Source organism: Symphalangus syndactylus, chromosome 1 (genome assembly GCF_028878055.3).
Source record: "Symphalangus syndactylus isolate Jambi chromosome 1, NHGRI_mSymSyn1-v2.1_pri, whole genome shotgun sequence".
Taxonomy (NCBI): domain Eukaryota; kingdom Metazoa; phylum Chordata; class Mammalia; order Primates; family Hylobatidae; genus Symphalangus; species Symphalangus syndactylus.
Window position 1 is genome coordinate 109,802,224 of NC_072423.2, and position 13,966 is coordinate 109,816,189.

The following is a 13,966-nucleotide window of genomic DNA, read 5'->3' on the forward strand; positions in this document are numbered from 1 at the left end:
TCTCACAATGTTTTAAGAAAGTTTACGAATTTGTGTTGGGCTGCATTCAAAGCCATCGTGGGCTGCATGCAGCCTGTGGACCACAGGTTGGACAAGCTTGCTTTAGGTCTTACAAAATGTTACAGCAACTTATAAAAACTTTGGTGGAAATTCATAAAGAAATGATGTGTTATAGCTAAAGCTACAGTCAGAATTTAATAGAGCCACTAAATATTTCATTCTCCAAATAATATACATAATTTCAGGAGGAAATTAAAATTACTGGACTAGAAAACCTTAGAAACAGTGTTTGCAACATTTGGAGAAATGTCTCTTTACTCTCGCATCTCCTTCCTGCCCCTGTGCAGAATCTCATTCCCACCTCTTTATCCAAAGATTCACTACCAACTGTAAAGGAAAACTGTGCCATGGTGAAGATAAAGTATGTGATTCCAAAAGTAACTTACTTATCTTTTGCCTCCAGTCATGTATTCCTGGAATATATGTAGTATCAGTTTAGTTTGTTCATGTATTCATTTGATCAGTCTACAAATTGTTATTAAGTTCTGTGTGCTTGGCATGTGAATATAAATGTGAACAAGACACATACAAGGTACTTTTTCCTCATACAGCTACGGTCATCGTAGGCAGTTAGACACGCAGAAATGAATCTCAGAAAGATTTGGGTCAGATATAAATCTGAGATTCTTCAGCCAGGGGAACAAATGGGAATAAGCAGGGAACATGCACAGAACAAAGAGAAAAAGGGGCTTTGGTCAGATTGCTGAGGGAAAATGACATTTAAGAAACGGGTAAAAGAAAAACTATCAAAGTAGACGCATGGGGCAAATGGAAAAACAGAAGAAAAATATGAAGGATGGTGAGATGTTGCACTGGTCAAGTGAATCTGAAAGAGGAGGGAGGGGTCAACAAGGTCCAAGACCACTGAGAGTCACATGTAACAAGGACAAAACTCTCGAATACAGATCACTGGTGATTCTGGCAAGAACTGTTTTAATGAAATGGTAGAGAAAGATGCCAGTGTGAGGAGTAAGAAAGAAATGATGAAGCACAGTCTAGCCCACACTTTAAAGAATGGTTGTGAAGAGGTGGGAGTGATGCATTTTTAGTTAAATGGGCATGTGGGGTTGAGGGAGTCTTTGTTAAAATATGGGATAACCCACATATACATAGTCAATTAATTTCAAATGAAGGTATCAAGGGGGGTGTACAGCACATTCAGCAAACGGTGCTGAACAATCCATATGAAAAAAACTAAGCCTTGACCCTTGCTTATAAAAATTAACTTGAATGTATCACAGGCTCGAATACAAGAGCTAAAACTGTAAAAGAAGACAACTCAGTGAAAAATGAAGACAAGTATCTTGTATATCTTGTTCACATTTGTTTCCCCATGTAGCACATAGTAGAAAACTTTGTGGCAAGAGATTATTAAGCAAATATCACAAATCATAATAAAATGATAAATTAGACTTTACAGAAATTAAAAGCTTTCTTTTTAAAAGATACTGGTGAGAAAATGAAAGGACAAGCTACAGACTGAGAGAAAGTAATCACAAAACATTCACCTAAGAAAAAACTGTATTGAGAACATATAAAATGTCCAATAAGAATAAACATTCAAATAAAAAATGGACACAAGATTTGAACAGACCCTTCACCAAAGGATGTGCAGAGATGGCAAATAAGCACAAGAAAATATCGTTAATCATTAGAGAAATGCAAATTAAAAACACGGTGAGGGCTGGGTGTGGTGGCTCACACTTGTAATCCCAGCACTTTGGGAGGATGAGGTGGGTAGATCTCCTGAGGTCAGGAGTTCTAGACCAGTCTGGCCAACATAGTGAAACCCCGTCTCTACTAAAAATACAAAAATTAGCCAGGCATGGTGGCAGGTGCCTGTAATCCCAGCTACTCAGGAGGCTGAGACAGAAGAATCGCTTGAACCCAGGGGGTGGAGGTTGCAGTGGGCCTAGATCACGCCACTGCACTCCAGCCTGGGCAAAAGAGCAAAACTCCATCACACACACACATACACACACACACAACAGAAAACAAAAAACACAGTGAGATACCATTACACACCTACTAGAATAGCTATAATTAAAGAATGAATATACCAGCCGGGCACGGTGGCTCACGCCTGTTATCCCAGCACTTTGAGAGGCCGAGGCGGGCAGATCACGTGAGGTCAGGAGTTCGAGACCAGCCTGGTCAACATGGTGAAACCTCGTCTCTACTAAAAACACAAAAATTGGCCAGGCATGGTGGTCTGTGCCTGTAATCCTAGCTGCTCTGGAGGCTGAGGCAGGAGAATTGCTTGAACCTGGGAGGCAGAGGTTGCAGTGAGCCGAGATTGTACCATTGCACTCCAGCCCGGGCAACAACAACAACAAAAAAGAATGAATATACCAAAGGTTGGTAAGAATGTCAAGTAAAACTAAACCTCTCAAACTGTTGGTAAGAATGCAAAATGGTACATCCACTTTGGAAAACAGCTTGACCGTTTCTTATAAACATACACATACTAAATGACTCAGTAATTCTCCTATGTGTTTACTCACGAGAAATGAAAAAATTTACCCAAAGATCTATATATAAATACTTATAGCAGCATTATCCACAATGGCCAAAACATGTAAGAACCCAAATATCCATCAGGGGGATAAATGAATAATCTACATAATAGAGTATCATTTCACAATTTTAAAAAACAAACTACTGGGATGTATAATAATATGGATGAAAATCAAAAGCATTATACTAAATGAAAAAACTCAATGAAAAAAGGCCATAGGCTCTATGTCTCCATTTATATTGCATTCTGGAAAGGACAAAACTATAGGAACAGAAATCAAATCAGTTGCTAGGACTGGGGAAGAAGGGTAGGGACTGACTGCAAAGGTACATGAGGGAACTTTTTGAGAGTGATGAAATGCTCTATTTCTTGACTGTGGTGATGGTTTCACAACTATATACATTTGTCAGGACTCACTGAACTATGCATTAAAAAGGGTGAATTTTACTGTGTATAAATTACATTTTAAAAACCTGACTCAAAAATAGATGAGATACACCTAAGAAAATTTATATCTAATGGGACAAGGCTTATAGAAGGAAAACTACTGAAGACACAGGATATAACTGGTAAAGGAAAATCACTGAGTAGGTGAAGAGGGATAGAATCCAGGAAAGAGTGAAGAAGGAAACAATAGGTGTAGATACAAATAAGCTGTGGTTTTAGTAATAGTGTAGATACAAATAAGTTGTGAGTTTTATCACAGATAGGAAATAAAAAAAAGTAAAGTAAAAAAAAAAAAAAAAGGCCTGGCGCGGTGGCTCACGCTTGTAATCCCAGCACTTTGGGAGGCTGAGGTGGGCGGATCACGAGGTCAGGAGATCGAGACCACAGTGAAACCCCGTCTCTACTAAAAATACAAAAAATTAGCCTGGCGTGGTGGCGGGCGCCTGTAGTCCCAGCTACTTGGAGAGGCTGAGGCAGGAGAATGGCGTGAACCCGGGAGGCGGAGCTTGCAGTGAGCCGAGATTGCGCCACTGCACTCCAGCCTGGGCGACAGAGCGAGACTTCGTCTCAAAAAAAAAACAAACAAAAAAACACTTCCAAAAATAACAGAAAAAAATTCTCAAGACCATTTAAGAGAAAATGTAATGGGGAAAGGTAGAAAAGACAGCTGTGACACAGACAAGTGAAAAAGTGGCAAAAACAGAGTCAAGGCAATTCTCTCCCCAAAGTATCTTCAATCTTTATAAAGCTTGCCATCTCCTTTGCTGCTACGAGTCTTGGCCATTACTTGACTAACTTGGATTATTATAACAGCTTCCCAGCTCTACTTCCGTTTTTGCCTCTCTAAAAGCCATTCTTGGAGAGACTGATCCTTTTAAAATACAAATCAGATCATATCTTTTCCCAGCTTAAAACCTTTTCATGCTGTCAACTGATTTTTTACAAGGGTGTTAAGATAACTCAGTGGAGAAAAGAATAGTATTTCAACAAACAGTGTTGGGACAACTAGATATTCACATGCAAAGGAATGAAGCTGGACCTTTATTTCACACCATACATAAAAATTAAGTAAAAATGAATCATAGATCTACATGTAAGAGCTAAAACTACAAAATTCTTAGTAGAAAATATAGGTATAAATTCTCATGACCTTGAATTAAGTAATGGTTTCTTAGGTAGGAAGGACACCAACAGCACAAGCAACAACAAAAAAAGGGACTTCATTACAGTAAAAAACTATTGTGCATCAAAAGACACCATCAAGAAAGCAACAAACAAGCCACAGAATGGGCAAAAATATTTATAAATCATATACAGATAAGGGACTTGTACCTATAATATATAAAGCTCTCTTAAAATTCAATAATAAAAAGACAATTCAAAAGTGGGTAACTTGAATAGATATTTCTCCAAAGAAAATACACAAATGGCAAATAAACACATGAAAAGATGTTCAGCATCATTAGTCATCAGGGAATTGCAAATCAAAAGCACAATGAGGGTACCACTTCACACCTCTAGAATGGCTTTATTAAATATGATAGATAATCATAAGTGCTGACAAGGAAATGGAGAAATTGGAACCATCATACACAGCTGATGGGAATGCAAAATGGTACTGCCACTTTGGAAAAACAGTCTGGAAGTTCCTCAAAAGGTTAGCTAGTAACCGTATGACCCAGAAATTCTACTCCTAGGTATATATCCAAGAGAAATAAAACATATGGTCACAAAAAAATTTGTACATGAATGTTCATAGCATTATTAATAATAGACAGAAGGTGAAAACAACCAAAATATCCACTGACAAATGGATAAAATGTGGTAGATATAGCCAAATAACAAAATATTATTCAGCCATAAAAGTAATGAAGTACTGACACATACTAAAATGTTGATGAACCTTGAAAACAATATTCTAAGTAATGGAAGCCAATCACATAAGACCACACACTGTATGATTCCATTTTTATGAAATGTCTACAATAGGCAAATCCACAGAGACTGAAAATAGATTAGTGTTTGCCTAGGGCTGGGGGTTTGGAGTAAATGGAGTGACTATTAAACGGTATGGGATTTCTTTTTGAGTTGATGATACTGTTCTAAGATGGACTGTGGAAATGGTTGCATAACTCTAATATAATAAAAGCCACTGAACTGTACCCTTTGAATGGGTAAACTCTATAGTATGTGAATTATATTACATAAAGCTGTTACAGAAAACAAACAAACAACAAACTTTTTCGTGGTTTACTCTCTCTCTCAGGTAACAGGTAAACTCTCCAAAATCTGCATGGCCTTGTGTGCAACACTTGACTCGGCCTGTCTTACAGCCCCATCTCATCTCACATGAGCCTTTCTTGCTTATTCTCCAACACACACTGGTGTCCTAGATACAAGTTTCTTGAACATGCCAAGCTCATTCTTGCCTTAGGACCTTTGTGCATGTTGTTTTCTCTGGAATGCTGTTCTTTCAGCCCAAGTGGCTGGCTCACTACCATCCTTCAGATCTTAGCCTAAATGCCAGTTTCCTAGAGAAGCCAACTTTGACATGTTGGCAAGAGCAATACTCCTTTACCCCTTCCCATTACTTACTCACTTTTTTACAGCATGTGGCACAAACTAATTATTTTCTTTCTTTGTTTATTGCCTTTCTCTTACACAAGAGAATAAAATCCCAAGGATAAGAACATTTGTTCCCCTCTGTACCTCTAGTACTTCTAAGAGCCTAACCCTATAATAGGTGCTCAATAAATGTTGAATGGAAAAAGGTGGAAATTTCCTGAAGAACTGCTGTGTGGTATGTGGAAGTTTGCTAATGAGGGTCACCATAAAATGAATGGGTACATCACCATCACACTATGCAGAAACATCCATGAGCCAGGAGGGAGCAAATGAGATAGCACAAATCAACCTTCTAATTTGGTGACAAAGGACCAACAAGCATCAAGTATGTTGTGACAGACACAGTCCCCCAGATGCTCACTAAATCCACGTTTTCTGTTTCTTCTTGGGTACACAGCTAGAGTATACATCTTAGCCCCCCCATTGCAGTTGAGTGGAGCCATGTGACTGAATTCTAGACACCAAAATGTGAATGAATGATGTGTGCAATTTCTAGGCTTAGTCCTAAAAACTTTTTTTTTGTTTTTTTTTTTTTTGAGACGGAGTTTCGCCCTGTTGCCGAGGTTGGAGTGCAGTGGCGCGATCTCGGCTCACTGCAAGCTCCGCCTCCCGGGTTCACGCCATTCTCCTGCCTCAGCCTCCTAAGTAGCTGGGACTACAGGCGCCTGCCACCACGCCCAGCTAATTTTTTGTATTTTTAGTAGAGACAGGATTTCACCGTGGTCTCGATCTCCTGACCTTGTGATCTGCCCGCCTCGGCCTCCCAAAGTGCTGGGATTACAGGCGTGAGCCACCGTGCCTGGCCAAAAACTTCTTATATATGTGCCTTCATGCTTTTTCCCCTTCTAGAGACCCGGAGTGGAGATGACCCCCAGTACAACTTTGGTGCTATGTATTGATGATGGCAGATTATCCATTAGTCTTGGTCCCTAAATGAATGTGTGGATGAAGGCTACATTACTAACTGCAAATTCACCCACCCAGGGCTGTTATAAAAGCAAGAAAATACACTTTTATTGTGTTTGAACCATAATATATTTTTTATTTGTTACAGAAGTTGATCTAACTAATACGTATACCATGCACATAACAATCCTCAATTATCTAATAATGTGGTAATATGTCTTCACAGATACATGAGTATAAAAGTAGGTTTCAGGAAGTTTATGTCTTTCGAAGAGATTTTCAAGAGAATCTATCATAACTTCTGTACTATTCTTCAGAAGAAAAACATACAATTGCTCTCATCCCCACATTATACGCTCTGTGAATCTCTCAAAAGCAGACACCTTCCCAACAGGCTGCTTTTTGGAGCTGCCCATAGCGGGGTACTATTTGGAGGGACTTACACCAAGGTCTTGTCCAAAGATAAAATGGTAGATTAAGCAAATATCTAGGTAAATAGGCTTGCTGGCTCTATCAGAACATAGGAACTTCTCTTTTTCTCCTCAATAATGAAAGGAAGCCCTTAAGTTTAGTTCTCACAGTGCCAACCTGAGCTTTACATTTCCTCAAGACTTTCATACTCTAGTTTCACCTGGCCTTTTTGACAATTTGTAACACTCAAAATAACTGTCTTTTTTTTCACTTCAGAGGGCTTTGGGCATACATATAATTATTTCATTTATCTATCACACCTGTTTATATACCTGTTTATTTATATATTTTGCTAGCTTCTCCAATGGGTATGATAAATAAATGCTGCTTTCCATTAACATTCAAACTATTTGAAGACAAATAATCTATCCAATGTTCCCATGATTTGTCAATAGCTGTTTTACAAAAAAAGTGGCAAAATATTGTTGGGAAATACTGTATTGAACACAGACAGGTTTCTACCCTCTAGGACTTTTCAGAGGCTTAAAATGGTGGTATATGTTTTAAGAACTAAGGGGACAGGTGACATTTTACCCCACAACCCACTTTTGTGTAAGGCAATGGAGTCTGTAGAAACATAGTCGGATAAATGCTGATTGAATCTACTTGGCAACTAGAGCAAGAGCAAGTACTCATATTCTTCAAAGGTGTAACAGAAACTGTGGCCAAGAGAGTCAAATTTACTCATGAGATTTCATAAACACTCACACCTCTATATGAGTAATTCTTTGTCTTTAATATGAATGAGAAACCATCTTTCTAAGTTACTATCTGATCTCTTTCAAAAGAAAAAGAGATGGTTAATTCTTACTCTTCAGTAAGCAATATTACAAGACAACTACTCTACCTTTAGTTGTTTTTATGATGATGAACTATGGACATATAGCATATGAAGTTACATTAATTTCATATTATTGATCAAGTTCTTACAAATGAATCCCATAATTTCAATCTGTGACAAGTCTAATGGTGTCTTAATTTTAAGATAACTACCTTTTTTGAGATTTATAATTCTTGGATGGCACTGCATTTTGTATATGCCTTCATCGATGGCAATTCATGCATCCCTTCAACAAATGTTTGGTGACTGCCAATGAGGTACCAGCCCATGCCAGGCACTAAGGCAGAGACAAGTTTCTTATCCTCAATGAGGGTACATCCTAAAGACTCTGTTCTGGAAATGGAAGCAGTTTTCTCAAATAAATTTAGAGGAATTCTCCCAACTTTTTCAATTTAATCTTTATGTTCCTCATTCGGTCCTCCATGAATATGGATGCCAGCTGCTTAGCATCTCTCTCATGATAACCTGCCAGGTGCTTGAAAATAAGCAAGTAGCCCCAAGGTTATACTACACTGTATGACCCAACAGAGTAGGAAATATCTAATATCCCCTCATGGATTCATTTTCTAATTTAGATCACTTGGCTTTATTTCTCAAATTAAGTTTTCCCACTTCATTTTAAAGCACAGAAAGCAGAAATACACAAAAAAGGGGTTTTATAAAGGCAAATGATGGTACAGGGCTATGGTTTCCAAATTTTTTTTTACTGTCAGCTTTTCTCTTCTTTTCAACAGAACCTTACTCTGTTCACCAACATATAAAAAATTTCTTGGGTTGAATCAGAGGTGAGGTTTCAGGAAAGGGGGATAACGCAGGAATCCTCCATAGTTAGGCCTCCACTCTGACCACCAGTTCTCCTTGAGACACTTCAGGACTCCAAGTAACATTTTTGTAACCACTGGTATAATGCAAGGGTTCTTTGTAGCCTTCCTCTTTCCCTTTTATTCTTTCAACGAACATTCACTAACTTCTATCATTTTGCAGAAACTGAACTAAATGCTGAGGCTATAGAAATGAATTTCTGTCCTCAAGTCTGGTGGAACAGAGACACACATAAACCAAAAATTGCACCACGATGTGAAAATGCTATAATTGCATAGAAAGGGGCTGACAAGACTGGGCACAGTGGCTTATGCCTGTAATTCTAGCACTTTGGGAGGCCAAGGCGGGCGGATCACAAGGTCAGGAGATCAAGACCCTACTAGCTAACAAGGTGAAACCCCGTCTCTACTAAAAATACAAAAAAAAATTAGCCAGGCGTGGTGGTGGGTGCCTGTAGTCCCAACTACTCGGGAGGCTGAGGCAGGAGAATGGCGTGACCTGGGAGGCAAAGCTTGCAGTGAGCCGAGATCATGCCACTGCACTCCAGTCTGGGCAACAGAGCGAGACTCCATCTAAAAAAAAAAGGGGGGGGGGGCGCTGACAAACTACTGGAATGAGGGTAGGCTGCCTGAAGGAGGTACTGGAACAGGTTCTTGAAAAGACTGCAAGGCTTTTGCCACTTGGTAAGGGGTAATTAGAGATGAAGAAAAAGGTATTCCAGGAGGAGAGAGTACAAAGTGCAGACTTTCTAAAGGATGATGTAGCTTATTGTATGGGGAAGCTCAGAGCATGAGTTAAGAGGGTACTAGAGGCTGCATGCAATGGCCCACACCTGTAATCCTAGCACTTTGGGAGGCCAAGGCAGGAGGATCACTTGAGACCAGGAGTTCAAGAATAGCTTTGGAAATACGGCGAGATCCTGTCTCTACAAAAAATTAAATATTAGCTGGGCATGATGGTGTACATTTATAGCTCTGGCGACTCAGGAGGCTGAAGTGGGATGATTGCTTTGAGCCTGCTGATGTCAAGGCTGCATGCAGCCTTGCACCCCCAGTCTGGGCAACAGAGCGAGACCCTGTCTCCAAAAAAATAAAAATAAAAATAAAATAGAAAAGAGAGTACTGGATAGCTGGCCAGAGGTGCCATGCAACACAGTGTGGATTATTTATGTGTGAAGAATTTCCAAATTTGACTACCATTAGTAGTACCTGGCAACTTACTTAAAATGCAAATATCCTGGGCCAAACCCAAGATCATCTGGATCAGAATCTCTAGATACGTTCCAGGAATCTATAATTTTAAGGACTTCAACTGGTGTTAGGGTTAGCAAGTTTGAAAAACCCTATTGTGGGCCTTAGAGAGGCTCTGAAAGTTCAAACTTGAGAAGCAGCATGATCCCCTAAGTGTTTAGACTGAGCATTTGGGCTGCAATGAGAAGCCAGGTTGGTAACATAGAAAGTACTCCAGAGAGACAACAGGAGTAGCCCAGGCAAGCTATGACACAGGCTTGAAACTGAGGAGAGGTGAATGGATGTGAGATATATTTAGGAGACACAGCTGACCAGATTTAGCAGTTGACTGGATGTGGTTGTATCAACTAGAGAAGATATAAAGGAAGATTATATAAATTTTGGGTGTACATACTGAATTTGAGGTCTCTGTGGAGCACATATGTGAACAGAAAACAGGCAGCTAAAAACCCATGTCTGAAAGTCAGAGAAAATATGTGAGAGGGAGATACAGCTCTGGTATTAATTATTTTGCTGTAGTAGCTGCAACAGCAGCCACAGAGTGAGTGTTTTTTTGTGTGCCAGGCGTTGTTTTAAGTATTTCTTTTCTTGCCTAATTGCTCTTGATCTTTACAACAGGTATCTTACCTCTGAAGAAACTGAGAGTTGGAGAGGCAAAGTTCCTGGCTTGAGATGAAAAAGTAGAGAGTAGTAAAGTTGAAATTCAAATCTGGAAAGGTTTGACCTCAAAGCCCATGCTTTATCTGTTATTTCCTTTCAAGAAATAAGTACTGAAAAAAAGTTTTGGGGTGTGGAAAGTTCGGTTCCGTGGGAAAATACACCTGAGAAATGCTGTAAGCCACATCTTGCTCCAGAGATGAAGAGTGTCTGTGTGGCATAGGCTCCTAGAGGTGCTGCATGAAAGAAACCTATCTCCAGGATTCCTATTACCTACATGTACTCTGACTCTTCCAACTACAAAGTCTATGCCATGTACCCACTCCAGCTCTTCTGGAGGCACACAGTTTGTTTGAAGTTGATGACATTCCGACCAAAGAGACACAGATAATGATTCGCTTGATTAAGAACAAGCAGAAACTTGAATGGCAAATAATCCCAGAAAATTAGCTTTTTCCATTTTGTCTAAGATAAAACAGACACATGAGTAAATCTGCTGTTACATATTCTCAAGTAATTATAAAAATATTTTTGTAATTATACAGCCCCTACCAGGTCTTCAGAAAACAGAACTACCATTTCACCCAGCAATCCATTGCTGGGTATATACTCAAAGGAATATAAATCATTCTACCATAAAGACACATGCAGGTATATGTTCACTGCAGCACTATTCACAATAGCAAAGACAGGGAATCAACCTAAATGCCCATCAATGGTAGACTGGATAAAGAAAATGTGGTATATACACACCATGGACTGCAGCCATAAAAAAGAACAAGATCCTGTCCTTTGCAGGAACATGGATGGAGCTGGAAGCCATCATTCTTAGCAAACTAACGCAGAAACAGAAAACCAAACACTAAGTGTTCTCACTTATAAGTGGGAACTAAATGATGAGAACACATGAACCAAAAGAGGAGAACAATAGACACTGGGGCCCACTGAGGGTAAGGGTGGGAGGAGGGAGATGAGTAGAAAAAATAACTATTAGGTACTAGGCTTAGTACCCGGGTGATGAAAGAACAATCTATCACCTCTGAAGTTCCTTCTCAATCCTGCACCCTTCCCTCTTAGTGGGCCCAAATCAATAAATTCAGCCTGACCCAACTCTATGTTCCTTCTACCATTATCCCACACCCTTAATATCCATTCCCATGCCTGTTCTCCAGATTTCTGTTCGTATAAATTAGACCCAGCAATCCCATTACTGGGTATATACCCAAAGGATTATAAATCATGCTACTATAAAGACACATGCACATGTATGTTTATTGCGGCACTATTCACAACAGCAAAGACTTGGAACCAACCCAAATGTCCATCAATGATAGACTGGATTAAGAAAATGTGGCACATACACACCATGGAATACTATGCAGCCATAAAAAGGATGAGTTCATGTCCTTTGTAGGGACATGGATGAAGCTGGAAACCATCGTTCTCAGCAAACTATCGCAAGGACAGAAAACCAAACACTGCATGTTCTCGCTCATAGGTGGGAACTGAGCAATGAGAACACTTGGACACAGGGTGGGGAACATCACACACCGGGGCCTGTCATGGGGTGGGGAGAGAGGGGAGGGATAGCATTAGGAGGAATACCTAATGTAAATGACGAGTTGATGGGTGCAGCACACCAACGTGGCACATGCATACATATGTAACAAACCTGCACGTTGTGCACATGTGCCCTAGAACTTAAAGTATAATAATAATAAAGAAAACTCAAGCAGTTCTTTTCGAGTGTAGTGCACCTTCTCATGGGTCACACTCTCAGCCTCACCTCTAGGGACCTGCCAGGACTTTAGTCTAGTTATAGCTCTAGAAGCAAACAGGGTTGTTGGGGGTGAGTCCTGAGGAAAATCAACATCATCCTGCCTGGCAACTGCCTCAGGTGAGGCCATCAGTGTTGTCTCAGGCAGCACAGCATTTATCTCCTCAAAGGTGGAAAGGCTGATGGCAGATTGGGTCGGGAAGGGGATGCTGACATGACTGGGGATGGGGACGGTGTTCTTTCTGGCAAAAGAGGTTCATCAGAGTTCACAAACTCAGTGTCCCCAGCTTCATCAGGGTCCTCCCACACATCCCTATTCCAAGTTGCAGGGTCCCATTATTTTCCAATAAATGCCCTCACTTTAACAGTAGACACCTGGCAAGGCTGTGCATGCATCTTTCATTGCAGAACAGCCACTCGCATGATAAGAGCTTGTGTCTGTTTTTCCACAATTCTAGCTCTTTCTCTACAGGAACATAATGAAGCTGGTTGGTCGCTCCTAAGTTTGGTGGACAAAGTGATGAAAGAAAATGATAAACTTAGGGATTCTATCTCCCAGCTAAAGAAGCAGTTACGGAGCCTCAAATCTGCTACGATTGCCCTGAGTGACAGTCTTATCTCCTGAGGCAGTTGCCAGGCAAGATAATGTTGATTCTCCTCAGGACCCACCCCAACACCCCTGTTTGCTTCTAGACTTGTAACTAGGCTAAAGTCCCAGCAGGCCCCTAGAGGTGAGGTTGAGAGGGTGACTCATAAGGAGATGTGCTACACTTGAAAAGAACTGCTTGAGTTTTCTAATTTACATAAACAGAAATCTGGAGAACAGGATGGGAATGGATATTAAGGGTATGGGACAACGGTGGAAGAAACACGGAGCTGGGTCAGGCTGAATTTATTGATTTGGGCCCACTAAGTAGGGACTCTGCATTTAATGTTGCAGCTTGGGGAGTTAAAAAAGGTTCTAATAGTTTATTTGGTTAGCTGAAATATGGATTAAAAGATGGTCCACCGTGAGAGAGCTGGAAATGCCTGATCTCCCTTGGTTTAATGTAGAGGAAGGGACCCAAAGGCTTAGGGAGACTGGGATGGTGGAGTGGATTAGTCACTTTAGACCTACTCATTCCAGCTGGGAGGGTCCAGAAGATATACCCTTGACCAATGCCTTGCAAAACAGATTTGTGAGGACAACACCTGCATTTTGAAGATGCCCTATAATTTGAAGAGCCCTGTAACTGCTCTTTTCTGTATGCCAGATCTAACAGTGGGAACCACAGTCACTCAATTACAAAATGTAAATACAATGGAAATAACTGGATCCCAAGGTGGCAGAGGCCAGGTGGCAGCACTCAACTGTCAAAGGCAAAATGGGCCTACCATAATGGACAGCAGAGGCAAAGCGGCAATCAGAATAGTCTGACTCATGTAGAGCTCTGGCACTGGCTAAGTAATCATGGTGTTCCTAGAGGTTAAGTTGATAGGAAGCCCACTGCATTCCTACTTAATTTATACAAGCAGAAAATTTCTAGGTTGAACGGACAAAAGATTAATTTGAATTATAAAAACAGAGAATCATGGCCCCGAATCAATTTCCA

General features: G+C 40.3%; 1 protein-coding gene across 7 annotated transcripts in view; it reads right to left on the reverse strand.

Moving 5' to 3' along the window:
* DOCK3 (dedicator of cytokinesis 3) overlaps positions 1-13,966 on the reverse strand; it is a 677,098-nt gene that overhangs the window by 235,451 nt on the left and 427,681 nt on the right. The window lies entirely within an intron of this gene.